Here is a 12,723-nt window from a genome sequence, read left to right as displayed (position 1 = left end):
ATTTGCAAAAAACTTTGCAGTAGGGGCAAGTCAATTATCTTGCTGAATATAACATTAAATATTATAGTACACATACATACAGCACTTCTCTGTTTTACATTTTCGTCATCAGTATTTCTAAGCTGATTTTATATTTAAATATACTCTTAAGGCTTCATAAATTATTCATTCCAAATTACTACATATTAAACTCACCGAAACAAAGACATTGTTTTAAATAAGTCAGAACAGTCTGTGTGTTCATAACAAAGTTCATTGCTTTTAGAAAAAGGGAGCAATAATTTATTGTGTGATTTTCATAACAAAATATGTTACTGAAATTTCACTCTGTTTATGTTAAAATATGTTTCCAAAGATTTTAGGCATAACAAAGGATTTTATATCTTATTAAGGTACTGATGTTGGCAGAAGGTTTTCTTACAACTAGTTCATCAAATAGTCACAAGTAAAAGGGAAACTCATTTGTCCAGTTATCTGGAAGAAAAGAAATTTTGTCCCTTTCAGAGCTCTCTTCAACAAAGGAGGAGGGATAGATAGAAAGGACAGGAAGATTTTGGAAGTAAGTTTTTATACTACAGTAATTAAAATTAATTTTAAGAATGTTAAAGAAGAATGTTATTTTGAAAAATGTATTTAAAATCTTTGACTATAGCAGCATTTAAGGCTAAAGCTGAATACTGAGATTGTGCATCAAAATATTTATGCAAGGTTTTTTTAGAGATGTGACTTTATAATCTTCAGCAACAAACTAATGAAATATTTAAAGCAAATTTTAAAGTAAGTCCTGTAGACTTAATGATGCACAACTATGTTTTTGTCAGTGAATTCAGTGTTGGCACATGCCTGTTAAATGGTTTCCTTACCACTTAATGGCTCTTTCATGGGTTCGGTGTTATGCTAAGGTCTATCAAGCTGGAAGACTTTTCAGTTTTAAGCTAACAGATCCATGTTGGGGGAAGAGTTGCCAGTCTGCAAGCAGCAGCAGCCTGCTGTGGGAACCTTAAGAAAGGGTCAGAATAAGGGATAAAATAGGGGACAGGTTGAGCACCAACACCCAGGGAAGGCATTGCCTCCTCTTGGCTCTTATATCTGCCACCCATGGAGAAGAAGAGCTCTCATGCTGTGCTCTCTGCCACCCAGGATATGTGACAGGCCTGTGTACTAAGATGGCCAGCAAGTGCCTGCTATGGTAGTTTTTGTTTTGATGAGACCAGTAGTCTTGGAACATGGCTGAAACAAAAAAATTCATTTCACGTAGGAGGCCACTGAATAGCTAGCTATCTGCTAGTAATACCTTCTTGACACTTTTGACCTGGTAGGATTGGAACTGCTTAGCTGTGGGCTTGCCTTTTATCTCACTCCTAACTCAGGAGTACATCCACTGAAACCAATGGGACTAACTCCTGCTGTCTTGCAGCTTGTGTAGTTGTTTTCATCTGTGCAGAGTGGGTGTAAAATGCTACCAGATCAAATTAGTAGTGTCTTACACCTACAGAGGTGATATGACCCAGTTCATATGGGTGGTTATCAATGTTTTGCTGTCAAATTGGAATGGTTTATCTAGTGGGGTCTCATAGGGGTTTGTTCTAGGTCTTGTTTTTTGTTAGTGACTTGGATAATATTGTGGATAGTGTGTTTATAAAATATATGAATGACACCAAGTTGGGAGTAGTTGCAAACACTTTAGAGGACAGGATTAGAATGCACAATGACCTCAACAAATTGGAGCATAGGTCTGAAATCAACAAGATGAAATTTACAAAAAAAAGTGCAAAGATTTCCACTTAGGAAAGAAACTATAAAAAGAGGAATTACAGGTTAGTGGAGCACAAGTTGTGGAGTGCAAGTTGACTGCAAGTTAATAGTAAGATTCAGTTGCAAAAGAGGCTAATGCTGTGGGCTGTATTAATGAGACTGCTGCATGTAAGACATGGGAGGAATTGTACTGCTTTACTCAGCTGTAGTACAGATTGCACTTCTAAAGTCTGGGAATCTTTAGTCTGGCAACATCCATGGTCCATCATGACCAAGGACACTCCACAATCAGAGAGTCCTGGTGCACTGCATAGGGCTGAGGGCCCAGGAGCTAGTGTGCGGCTCAGTTGGGCTGCTCCCACTCCCCCAAGAGTTGGCATGTAACTCAGCAGGGTTAGGGGGCACAAAAGCCCAGTGGGGAGGGGAGACTGGTGGTGGGGAGGGAGCTGGCATTAGGGTGCCTGAAATGACCTCCCCTGGTCCAGAAAAATCTCTCATTTAGGACCAGTCAGGTCCTCAGGGTGCCAGACGATGGAACCCCAACCTGTATTATGTCCAATTCTGCCCCTCAAAAAACAAATGAGAGAAACTGTTTGAAAGCAACAAAAAGTTTAAAAAGATGGGCATGTTTAGTCTTGAGAAAAGGAGACTGGTGAGAGAGAGTTAACAATCTTCAAATATATTAAGGACTGTATAAACTGTTCTCAATGACTACTGAAGGCAGGACAAGTAGTAATAGGCTTAATTTGGAGCAAGGGAAATGTGTAAGAGGAAGCAGCCAAAAATGACTCAGGGGTTGTCTTATCATTTTAATGACAATTTTGGTTATGCTGGGTATGTGAGATTGTAGGTAGAAGTTAAGATGACAAATTTATCAAGGGACTTTATACCCTGTTCTTGCCCTGTCAAGATCCTAAGGTCATGCTGCCTTGTTTTTAACTGTTTGTGTTTAGCTCATATTTTAAGATGCGTAGAGTACATAGGCACCAAAGAATGAAAAAGCAATTCCAGGATCATTTCATTTTCAGAACTTTGCTAATGGCATAGTGACCATAGTTGCTCAAATGGATAGACACAGTTGTCCCAAAGAGTTTGCACAGATGGATATAGTTCTGCATAAAGTAAATATCAAAGTGTTAGTAGCTAGTTCATGAATAGAAAAAAAAGTGTTGTACTGTTGAGTCTTTATAGCTCACTGTGTCCAGCTCTAATTGCAACAATAGAAATGGGACAGGAACTCTTGATCTGCACCCAGAATCTTGTTCCTTACCATTACCAGTTTCATCTGCAGATCCTTTCTTGTCGTGCTACTCAGTCAGATCCCTTTAAGAATCTTGAATACATTCCTATATTGATTCTAGTTGCATAAGTATCTATAACCTCATGGAAAAATAACAGCTCTGTTTTCCCATCATATTTCCATACTCTGTTGAACCTAGATTTGGGTGGTTTAATTTTTCTAGTGCCTAGAGAATTTCCTATAATCTTTTTGAATTTGACTTCTTTTCTTACCTTACACTGTACCACACTATATCCTTTTGTGTTGTAGCCCTTTCTCTTTTTTGGTTCACTCAGGGAATGAAAGATGTATGTCATAAACCTTCTTGTCTGCAGCATTTGTTTTTAAAGTGAGGCCCCTTGTATGAAAAATAATAAATGAGATTTTAAATTGTTTGAAGTGGGTACAATCCAGATTATGCATCTGAAGACTGGTGATGTTACAGGAGCTGTTGTGGGGGGTAGGAAATGGAAAAAGTCACACATGAAGCCAATCAAACACAATGATTGAGCTATCAGTCTAATGATTGGCTTTGGTACTAATTGGGGCTCTAATTATTCAATTCCTTTTCTGATGAGGTGTTTGGAGATGGCTAGTATAGTTCACACAATGAGCACCACTGGCTGCCATGAATACAGGGTTTGTGTTCAGAAAATGCACTGATTCAGCATGCCCATGGGCAGGGATAAAATTCAGAAATTCACTGCTCTTCTTAAGTACTAAACTATGTACTATGCCCTCAGAACTTATGACCTCTGGGCCCCAATGAACCCCCACATGGGTTAGAAGAGCAGAAAATCCACACTCTCATCTGCCCTCTACACCTTACTATTCAGAGTTACTCTTTGGAGCTGGGTGCTGGACTTTACAGGTGCAGTACACAAATGTTCAGACTCTAAAGCTAACCCTCCCTTGTGCAGCAGACATTGGGCCCTAGATTATACCTTTATTTTAACAGTCTTTGTATATTACACTGGATATACCTACATATAGCAGGTAGGTGTTTTCAAAAACCTATGTGTGTTGACCAAACACTATTTCCATCAAAGTATATGAAAGCCAAAACTGACCATTTTTTAAAATCCAAACCTGTATATTCAAAACTATACAGATATAGAATGTCCAGTCTGTTATATGCATTTACTTTCCTCTATGCATGGGAAAATACACATATCTTTGTTTTTATGTATTTAAAAGTGATGGTATTTTATTCTGAATAATAAAAAGGAGAAAATTGACTTAATTCACAAGACAGTATTAGGATGTTGTAAATACTGAAGGTAGACAATTGTACTTATTCCAATGAAAAAAATTGGCTTTAGTACAAAAGTTAGTTATTATTGAGGCAGAAGACAGACTGAGTGTGTTTTCACCTCCCCATCAGACATAGATTAATTTTGTACAGAGCTATTAACACAAGATTTGTGCTGCAGCTGGATGTAACTTTATCCAATTGATAGGTTTTTTTTTCATGTATTGCTACTCAGCTCATGAGAAAAAGGTAGGATAATAAAAAAGGATATTAGCAAACTTTGACATTAAAAATCAACATATTAAACTATAACCATTCCCTTACGGTTTAATTAGGAACACACAATTTTCCCCAAATCACAACTTACCCTACTTTACTATTTCAAGCTAATCTATTTACATTAATTTACTAAGAACCATTGGCATAACACTTGTAAAGTAATACATGTTTGGTTAAAAAGGAGGTTAATAAGGAAAGTTTATTACTTTGTGGAAAACCATGTGAATTTATAGGCACATGGATTCATATAAAGTATGTGACATCTGAAATAAATTCAAGGAATTTTTTTATGGATTTCTGTGTTGTTTATATCTGTTTGGTCTGTTTACTCCATAGACAACATGCACCAGAAATAAAACTGCAAAAAAGTGTTGATTTTTCCTTTTGCACATTACTAATAGCAGTATCTGTTTTCAGTTTGTGACCGTTGATATTGCAATAGACACCTTACCTATGCAACAATAAATAGAATAAGGTAAAAAATGTGAATTACATGAGGATTAATTTTATTAAATAAAATAAATAATATTACTTTACTAATCTTGTAAGTTTTATTATTGACTTCAAAAGATACAGAACTGGAATTTTTATATTGCATGAATTGGATTTTACAGTACAATAATTATTATGAGCAGATTTCATTTACAAGCTTATACTATAATTATTGGATAAAAAACATAGTGGAATTTTTGGGGTTTTAATACAAAATTGTGAATTTTAAAAGACATACAAAATGGCATTAATTTGAAATGAGCTACAATATAAGCCAAGGACTACAGGACTTTAAATTTTCCCTATAAATATTTACAAGGGGAGTATGTCACTTGAGTTTTTAAGTGTTTCTCAGGTTAGTTTTGGGTGTTAATAAACATGAAGAATTTTATACCAAATGTGAAAAATGCAAAATTGCTTTAATAACAATCATAAACATCACCTCTTTGTTTTGTTATTTTCCAAAAGAAGTTATTCAGTTATTAATGGTCTTTAACATGCTAAGTCTGATTCTAAAGTGCTTATTTTTGCAAACTTCTCACCAATGCTCAAGGGAGTTTTACCAAGTAAGAACAACAATATAAGTCTTCCATCTCTACTCTCATGTGCAGCATTCTGTGATGCTTTTCATTCTCCTTGGGACTGGTGCAAATTATTCTAGTATAAACATCTAAGAAGTGTCTAGACATTACATGGTACGTAAAAGCTACAGCAGCAGAATATATGGAGCTTACAGTAGGCAGCATCACTATGATGAGAATAACATGATGCAGCCCACTTTTTAGATGTTTGTTTCTTTAGTTGTCTCAGCTGTTAGACCTAATAACAAACCTATAACAGAAAAGGGGAAAGGACTGTGTTGGATTTGCAAGGGTGTACAGGGTAGGCCTAACTCAACAGAGGTTTTACCATTGAGTTCAACAGGAGCAGTGAGAGCAAAGTTAGGCCAATAATAAACACTTCCGAAAATCTTAATACTGTTAAATAAATTATATTTATGTTTCAAGATGGGGAATATATGGCAATCACACCCTTCTTCTTCTACATGCCTAAGGTGTTTCTTTAGCAGAGGGCGAGAGTGAAACTGAACACAGGTTACGTAGAACAAGTGGAACTTGATTAAACTCTTTGGAGCCAGGGCCATCCTTATGATTAATAGGCTCTAGGCAGTGCTATTAAACTAGTGCCCCTATGCCCAATGGCAGCCTGGGCAGAAGGAATGATGATATTTTTTAGAGATGTGATTTTTATAATCTTCAGCAACACACTAATGAAATATTTTAAAGCAAATTTGAAACTAAGGTCCTGTAAACTAGCACATTAAATTCAGAAGCTGACAGTATACAGCTGGAGTTGGCAAATGTCTGCTAAGTGGCTTCATTACCAATTGAATGGTTCTTTCACAGGTTCTGTGTTCTGCTAATAGGTCTGGCAGGCTTTTTCACTTTTAAGTTAACTAGATCCTCTCTGGAGGAAGCAGAGCCACAGAACAGGGATAGGAAGAGACAGGTGGGTGGACATTAAGACTCACATTTTTGAGTGTCCTATTCCTCTGCATATGGGTAAGGATGGCTCTGTTTGGACTGCTCTGTCCATGTGCTGAGTTGCTCCTAGACTACATCCTTGGTAGCATGTCAATAATGCTGTGCTGGTGAGTGCACTTCCTTCCCTGTTCATGATTTCCACAGTAAATGCATCTCCTTCTGGATATGGAACGCTGGTCACCTGTTCTTTTCCTCTAGAGTGCCAATGTTTCTTCACTCTATGACCCCTTTTGTCCATCCTGGTTCCACAATGATCTGCTTTCATGGACTACCTCTCTGGACTTTTTGGTTTCCTCTGGAAGGGGAATGGACTGGTCAAAAAACAAAAGTCTAATGGCCTGTAAGTTCTCCCTCAGTCTGTCATGAACTCAGAATTCTTGTTCTCTTTTACTCTTGATATCTGTGTCCCCCTTATTGGTTTATGGGAAAGACAGGGTAACCCAGACCTGCCTTCTCTCTTAGGTTCTAGCATATGCAGCCTTTTTAGGGAACTCAGGAGGATTGTTCTTTCAATCCCTCCACTACTCCTACCTTCAGCCTTCTTGTTGGTATCTTCATCAGATCGTTAGTGTTATTATCACTGTCTTGAATTTGTTGTTCCTGTTGCATTAATTTAGATGCATTATATGATTTAAAGGTTAACATAATCTAATCACCGTCCAACATTAAACAATTTTAAACGAAGTTTGGGCTCTGCATACAAAGACCTCAGTCTGCTTAATACCATGGCAAATCTATCATTAAAAATAATTTTAATCTTAAAGGCAGGACCATTTGGAATGTAAAGTATTAAGTAAGGCTTTTATTTTAACATATCTAGTCCCCTTATAGCCTTCCAATAGTTAGAAGGAGCCTTCCTCCTTGTTTGACAGTCATTTTTGGTAATAACGATCCTTTTGGGAGAAAAGAGAAGACGTTATTAACTGATGTAGGCTTGAGCTTCTGTTACTGGTGTTGTTCTAAATATTGAAGTCCATTTCCTAAAAGACAAAACAAGACAAACACCCAGAAGTGTGTGTGTGCGTGCGCGTGGAGAAACAAGATAGAAACTGCAGCCTTTGTTTCTGGGATTGACTTTCACTTACAACATAAATGCTAGAAAAACATTGACATCTTGCAGAATCTTATCCGCATTCGGAGATCTGGCAAACTTGTACTTGTAGTAGGTTTTTAGTTGTTTACAGCAGGACTGCAAAAATATACTCTTAACCAAATAAGTAGTAGTTCTAATTCATAGAAGGTAAAAAGAGAGGGATAGAAAAGAGAATAAATAAGTTGAGGGAAGGAAAAGGACACACTGGGAAGTGGTAGGGAGGGAAAGAAGCAGTGTCCCACTCCCCACATGCTATTTGGAGACTAGCAGGAACCAGTGTAAATAAAGGTGTCATCTGGGCCGCCCTCTGCTCAAGGCACTTCTCAAGATTAGAATGAAGTAGGTATAAGAGTCCATGAGATGGCAGGGGTAGCAACCATGATGGTGAATCTTGCTCCAGTAGCTAGCTTATCTTTCCCAAAGCCTTTCTTTAAAGATTCCAAAAGGGAGTGATGGGTGAAATAGCCCATTCCCTCATTATTTTGCCCTGGAAATAGGCCTAGTTTTGGACACAACAATTTTGGTTTATTGAGTTCTGGTTTCACATTGTTCGTGTTTATCAGGCATGATCTTAACATAGTCCTTGCATTATATCACTAGGCCTTTTGTTTGGACTAATTTAGTGTGTCTTGCTTTTGAATCTTGTCCCATCAACATTTTTGTTGTAGGTTATTGTGACATCTTATGACCTTATATTCCCTTTTTTACATTTGAGCTCAAAATTAGGGTCTGGAGTGGCTCATGGCTGTGAGTGAGTAACTCAGGGCAGACTGTCAGAAAACAAGGGCCAGCTCACCCAGATTGGTGGTACATTTTATTATTAGATTTCACAAATCCAGTAATACATGAACTTCTGGATTGGTATACCAGTCTTACCATGTCCATTAGCCTATCTTACCACCCAGACATGCTGAGCTGTGTAATAAGATTATTAAAACTAAAAATCACACCACATCAAGTTTCTCTCAATTCCAAGAAACCAGTCATTTAACTTAGATCAACTGGTACTCCAGTTCCTATAACACAGACAGCCAATTCTGTTATAAATTAACTATAGGTTTATTAGCTAAGAAAAAAAGAATGAGAGGTTAAAGCGGGTAAAATATAATAATGGGAGTAAAATTTGTAAGTCCAAAATGGAGCAGAGATGTTTAAATCTGCCAATTTCCCAAAAGTCTTTTTAGACCTACCCAGAATAACTAAGGATCTCCATCTTCTTGTTTGGTTATTCAATCAGTTAGAATCCAACCAATCCAGAGTAGGGATGTGAAGGACTAGTTGACTAGTCAACTATCCGATAAGCAAATGCTTATCAGATAGTTGACATGCTTGTTGACTAGTCACTTTCCCCCACCCATTGCTGCCTCTATCAGAAAGAGCCAGCAAGGGGGGGAAAGAGTGGATACTTCAAAGCAACAGCGCTGCTTGAAGCTTAGGGCCAGGCCCGGGCTCCACGTGGCACTCCTGCTTTGAAACGACTCATGCAGCCTGGGACCATAGCCTGGCCTATGTCCAGGCCACCGAAGGTGAGAGGTCAGGAACCGACACCTGCCCCCACTACAATCGCCTCCATGCCATCCTCGGCGAGACAGCAGTCCCAGGACTCTCGGTGGCAGTGGACACCAGCCTGTGCCCCCCATTGACCAGGCCATCTGACGCGGAGGAGGAGGGTGACCTGCCCTCCGGGTCTGAGGATGAGGGTGACGACCGCAGCAGCACCGTCCCCCTGCACCTGGAGCCAGTGCTTAGCACCTAGAACATCTCCCGGGCTTCACCTGAGGCCGGCGACGGATCCTCCAGTGAGTGTTGCGCTTCTCACTCACAAGGGTGGGGGGAGCAGGGTGCCTGGGGGAAGAGGGAGGGAGCATCACCCACCGTGCAGCAGTACACAGCATGTGCAACCTCGTGCAGCCTGACTGTGTGTCATGTGGATGTGGCAGGCAGCTCCAGGGCACACCTGGGACCCTGCTGCTCACACACATCCTGCCCAGGGGAGGGGAAGGGGGATGCCGGCTGGAACCAGCCAAGGCCCCAAGAGCTCAGGCCAGAACCCACACCTCCTGAAGGGTGCTGCATACGGACAGCACGCAGCCATACTTGGCTGTGCGACACAGCAGCTACTCCTGGGAAAACCACAGCAAGCCAGCCCTGTGAGCATAGCCCCCATGGAGCCCTTTGGCTGCTCCCGGCCCCTAGGCTGCCCCCGAGGGAAGCCCCTCACTGCGGCCACACACTTCCCTGGGCTCCTTGTGTGAGGGCTAGCAGGAGGGTGAGCGGAGAAGCAGCCAGCCTGGGCCTATGGCCACTTGAGTTTTGCTGCAAGGACGATACACTCCCCAGTCGCTCTGGCTCCGTCTCTGAGGACATTAATTGACAGTGGTCCGAGAATCCAGACCTCGTCTGCCATTCTTGCTCCCATGCAATGTGGGGATGTATACGCAAACATGACTATAGCATCAATGGTGTGTTGCTCATAGACAGTGACAAGAATCAAAGCCACGTGCTCTGCCTTGGGGAGGGAATGTGCACAGTGCAATGCAGACACACATAAGAACATAAGAATGGCCATACTGAGGCAGACCAAAGGTCCATCTAGCCCAGTATTCTGCCTGCTAACAGGGGCCAGTGCCAGGTGCCCTGGGGGGGGGGGGGAGAGGGGAACTGAAGACAGTGATCAAGTGATTTGTCTCCTGCCATCCATCTCCGGCCTTTGACAAACACCGTTCCTTACCCCCTAGCTAATAGCCTGTTATGGCCTTCACCTCCATGAATCTAATGAGCTCTTTTTTTAACTCTGTTATAGTCCTAGCCTTCACAGCCTCCCCTGGCAAGGTGTTTCACATGCCAAGTGGCCAGGACATAAACAAGGGGTCTTCATTCACAGTGATGTCTCCCAAGTGTTACAATCCATGGAGGATCACTTTACTCCAGGGAGTCCTTTATGCGAACATACACACAGGGGACCAATTGGGCCTAAGCCACAGTTGTGTGGTGTTGCCTGGGGCTCAGGGCGGATGGCATGGGGCGCAGGGAGAGTGTGGGCAGGGCTGCATGACCGCCTCATCATTTTCTGTGTTCTCTGCAGCAGGGCCACCCAGGAGTGAGGGATCCTCCAGCCCTGCGGCAACCCAACCACACAGGCACCAGACTGGCGGGCCAGGCAGCGGGACCAGCTCCTCCAGCGGCACATCCAGCCATTGAAAGGCTCGAGGCAGTAGTCACCACAAAGATACAGGCTGACCTGGAGTGGTGGCAGCAGGCGTGGGGACAGTTTCTCCATAGGTGCGACCAGATGTGCGATGCAATTACCACCCCATCCTGCTGACATCCCTGTGTAGCCTGTCCTAACCTGGCCTGAAGGACGCCGAGGCCTCCGCACCCGCTGAGGCACTGGCAGGAGCCTCCCCTCCCAGCAATACCTCCCAGTTCAGAGCCCCTTCCTCCTCCCCCTCCCAGCTCAGAGCCCCCTCCCACTGCCCACACTTTTTCCCTATTGTAAATAAAAATAAAACTTTCCTCTTGTTTGAACAAAAAACTGGTTTTGTTTATTGGGAGGTGAGGGGAGGCAGGGGAGGGAAGGGTTAGAGATGGGAGGGAGATGTAGATGGGAGACTGAAGTGACCCTACTGTGGGACCTAGGAGAACGTGTCTGTGAAAGGAAGGTATTGAGGCCTACCCAGAATATGTCAAATGAGCACCAGTTTAATTGTAAGTGTAAAGGAAAGGCAGCATTGTGAGATACAGGAGATGTAAAATAAAAACAACATTTGATTGGATGACCAACAATAACCCCGCCTTTAGGGAAGTAAATAACTCAGACAGCAATATGCTACAAAGTGCTGATTACCCCAAATGGAGCAGACGAAAGTTTTTGTAAGGGCAGAATGAGACAACAAAAATCTAACATCAGCAATTGTCAGGCGAGTGGAGGAATACCAAAATAACGAAACAGACTATATAAGGTTGAATGGAACAGACCAAGAGCGGACGGGTTGTGAATCCAAAAAGCTAGGTCTGATCAACCAGAGCACCCTCCCCGGCGCTGAATCTTGCTGTCGCACATAAGCTCCGAAAGGGGAACAATACTGGTCGTAAGTTGCAACGAAAAATCCAAAAAAGGAAAAACATAAAGAAAAGAATATCTCCTAAATCTAAGCAATGCTTCTATCTTTCTTAACGTGAGTACAGGCAGTCCCCGAGTTACGCGGATCCGACTTATGTCGGATCCACAGTTACGAACGGGGCCGTTCCTCTCCCTGGTCTCCAGCAGACCAGGGAGAGGAAGCAAAGCGGCGGAGCACGCGGGCAGCGGACACGGCTGTCCGCTGCCCACGCACTCCGAGGCTTGGCTCTGCTTTGCCCCCCCCCCCGTTCCCCTGGTCTGTAGACCAGGGGGACGGGGGGGGCAAAGCAGAGCCAAGCCGCGGAGCGCGCGATCAGCTGACAGCCCACACGCGTCTGGGCTGTCAGCTGATCGCGTGCTCCGCGGTTTGGCTCTGCTTGGCTCTGCTTTGCCCCCCCCCCCTGGTCTGCAGACCAGGGGGACGGGGGGGGGGCAAAGCAGAGCCAAGCCGCGGAGCGCGCAGCCAGCTGACAGCCCAGACGCGTCTGGGCTGTCCGCTACCCGCGTGTTCCGCTGCTTTGTTCCCCGTCCCCCTGGTCTGCAGACCAGGGAGACGGGGGGGGCAAAGCAGAGCAAAGCCGCGGAGGACGCGGGCAGCAGGACAGCCACGGCGCGTCTGGGCTGTCCCGCTGCCCCCGTGCTCCATGGCTTTGCTCCGGACACCTGTGGTACAGCAGCTGGGGCGCTGCCAGTTGGTCCCGTAGCGCCGCTCTTGGCGCTACTGGACCAACCGGGCAGCACCCCAGCTGTTCTGCCCCAGGCGTCCTGATTCAGCCACTGCTGGTCAGATTCAGCAGCGGCTGAATCAGGACGCCTGGGGCAGAGCAGCTTGGGTGCTGCTGGGTTGGTCCAGTAGCGCCGAGGAGCGGTGGCGCTACTGGACCAACCCAGCAGCACCCCAGCTGC

At 43.2% G+C, this 12,723-nt stretch overlaps 1 long non-coding RNA gene and 1 other non-coding gene across 3 annotated transcripts in view; one reads left to right on the top strand and one right to left on the bottom strand.

Annotated features, from left to right (window-relative positions):
* Positions 1-5,135, bottom strand: part of LOC102455739 (uncharacterized) — a 58,365-nt gene extending 53,230 nt beyond the window's left edge. The window contains exon 1 of one of the 2 annotated variants that reach the window (XR_016349429.1): positions 3,268-5,135. This is a non-coding gene — a transcript (uncharacterized LOC102455739). The remainder of the gene's footprint in view (positions 1-3,267) is intronic. The other variant, XR_016349428.1, reaches the window with a different exon arrangement.
* A 1,436-nt stretch (positions 5,136-6,571) lies between these two features.
* Positions 6,572-10,918, top strand: LOC142829623 (uncharacterized). Its single transcript, XR_016349431.1, has 3 exons — positions 6,572-6,708; positions 9,342-9,493; positions 10,780-10,918. It is a non-coding gene; the product is annotated as an uncharacterized LOC142829623 (long non-coding RNA).
* The last annotated feature ends 1,805 nt before the right edge of the window (positions 10,919-12,723 follow it).

Source organism: Pelodiscus sinensis, chromosome 4 (assembly GCF_052426305.1).
Source record: "Pelodiscus sinensis isolate ZL-2025 chromosome 4, ASM5242630v1, whole genome shotgun sequence".
Taxonomy (NCBI): Eukaryota; Metazoa; Chordata; order Testudines; family Trionychidae; genus Pelodiscus; species Pelodiscus sinensis.
The sequence above is the reverse complement of the archived record's forward strand: the minus strand, read 5'-3'. Positions and strand labels throughout refer to the sequence as shown.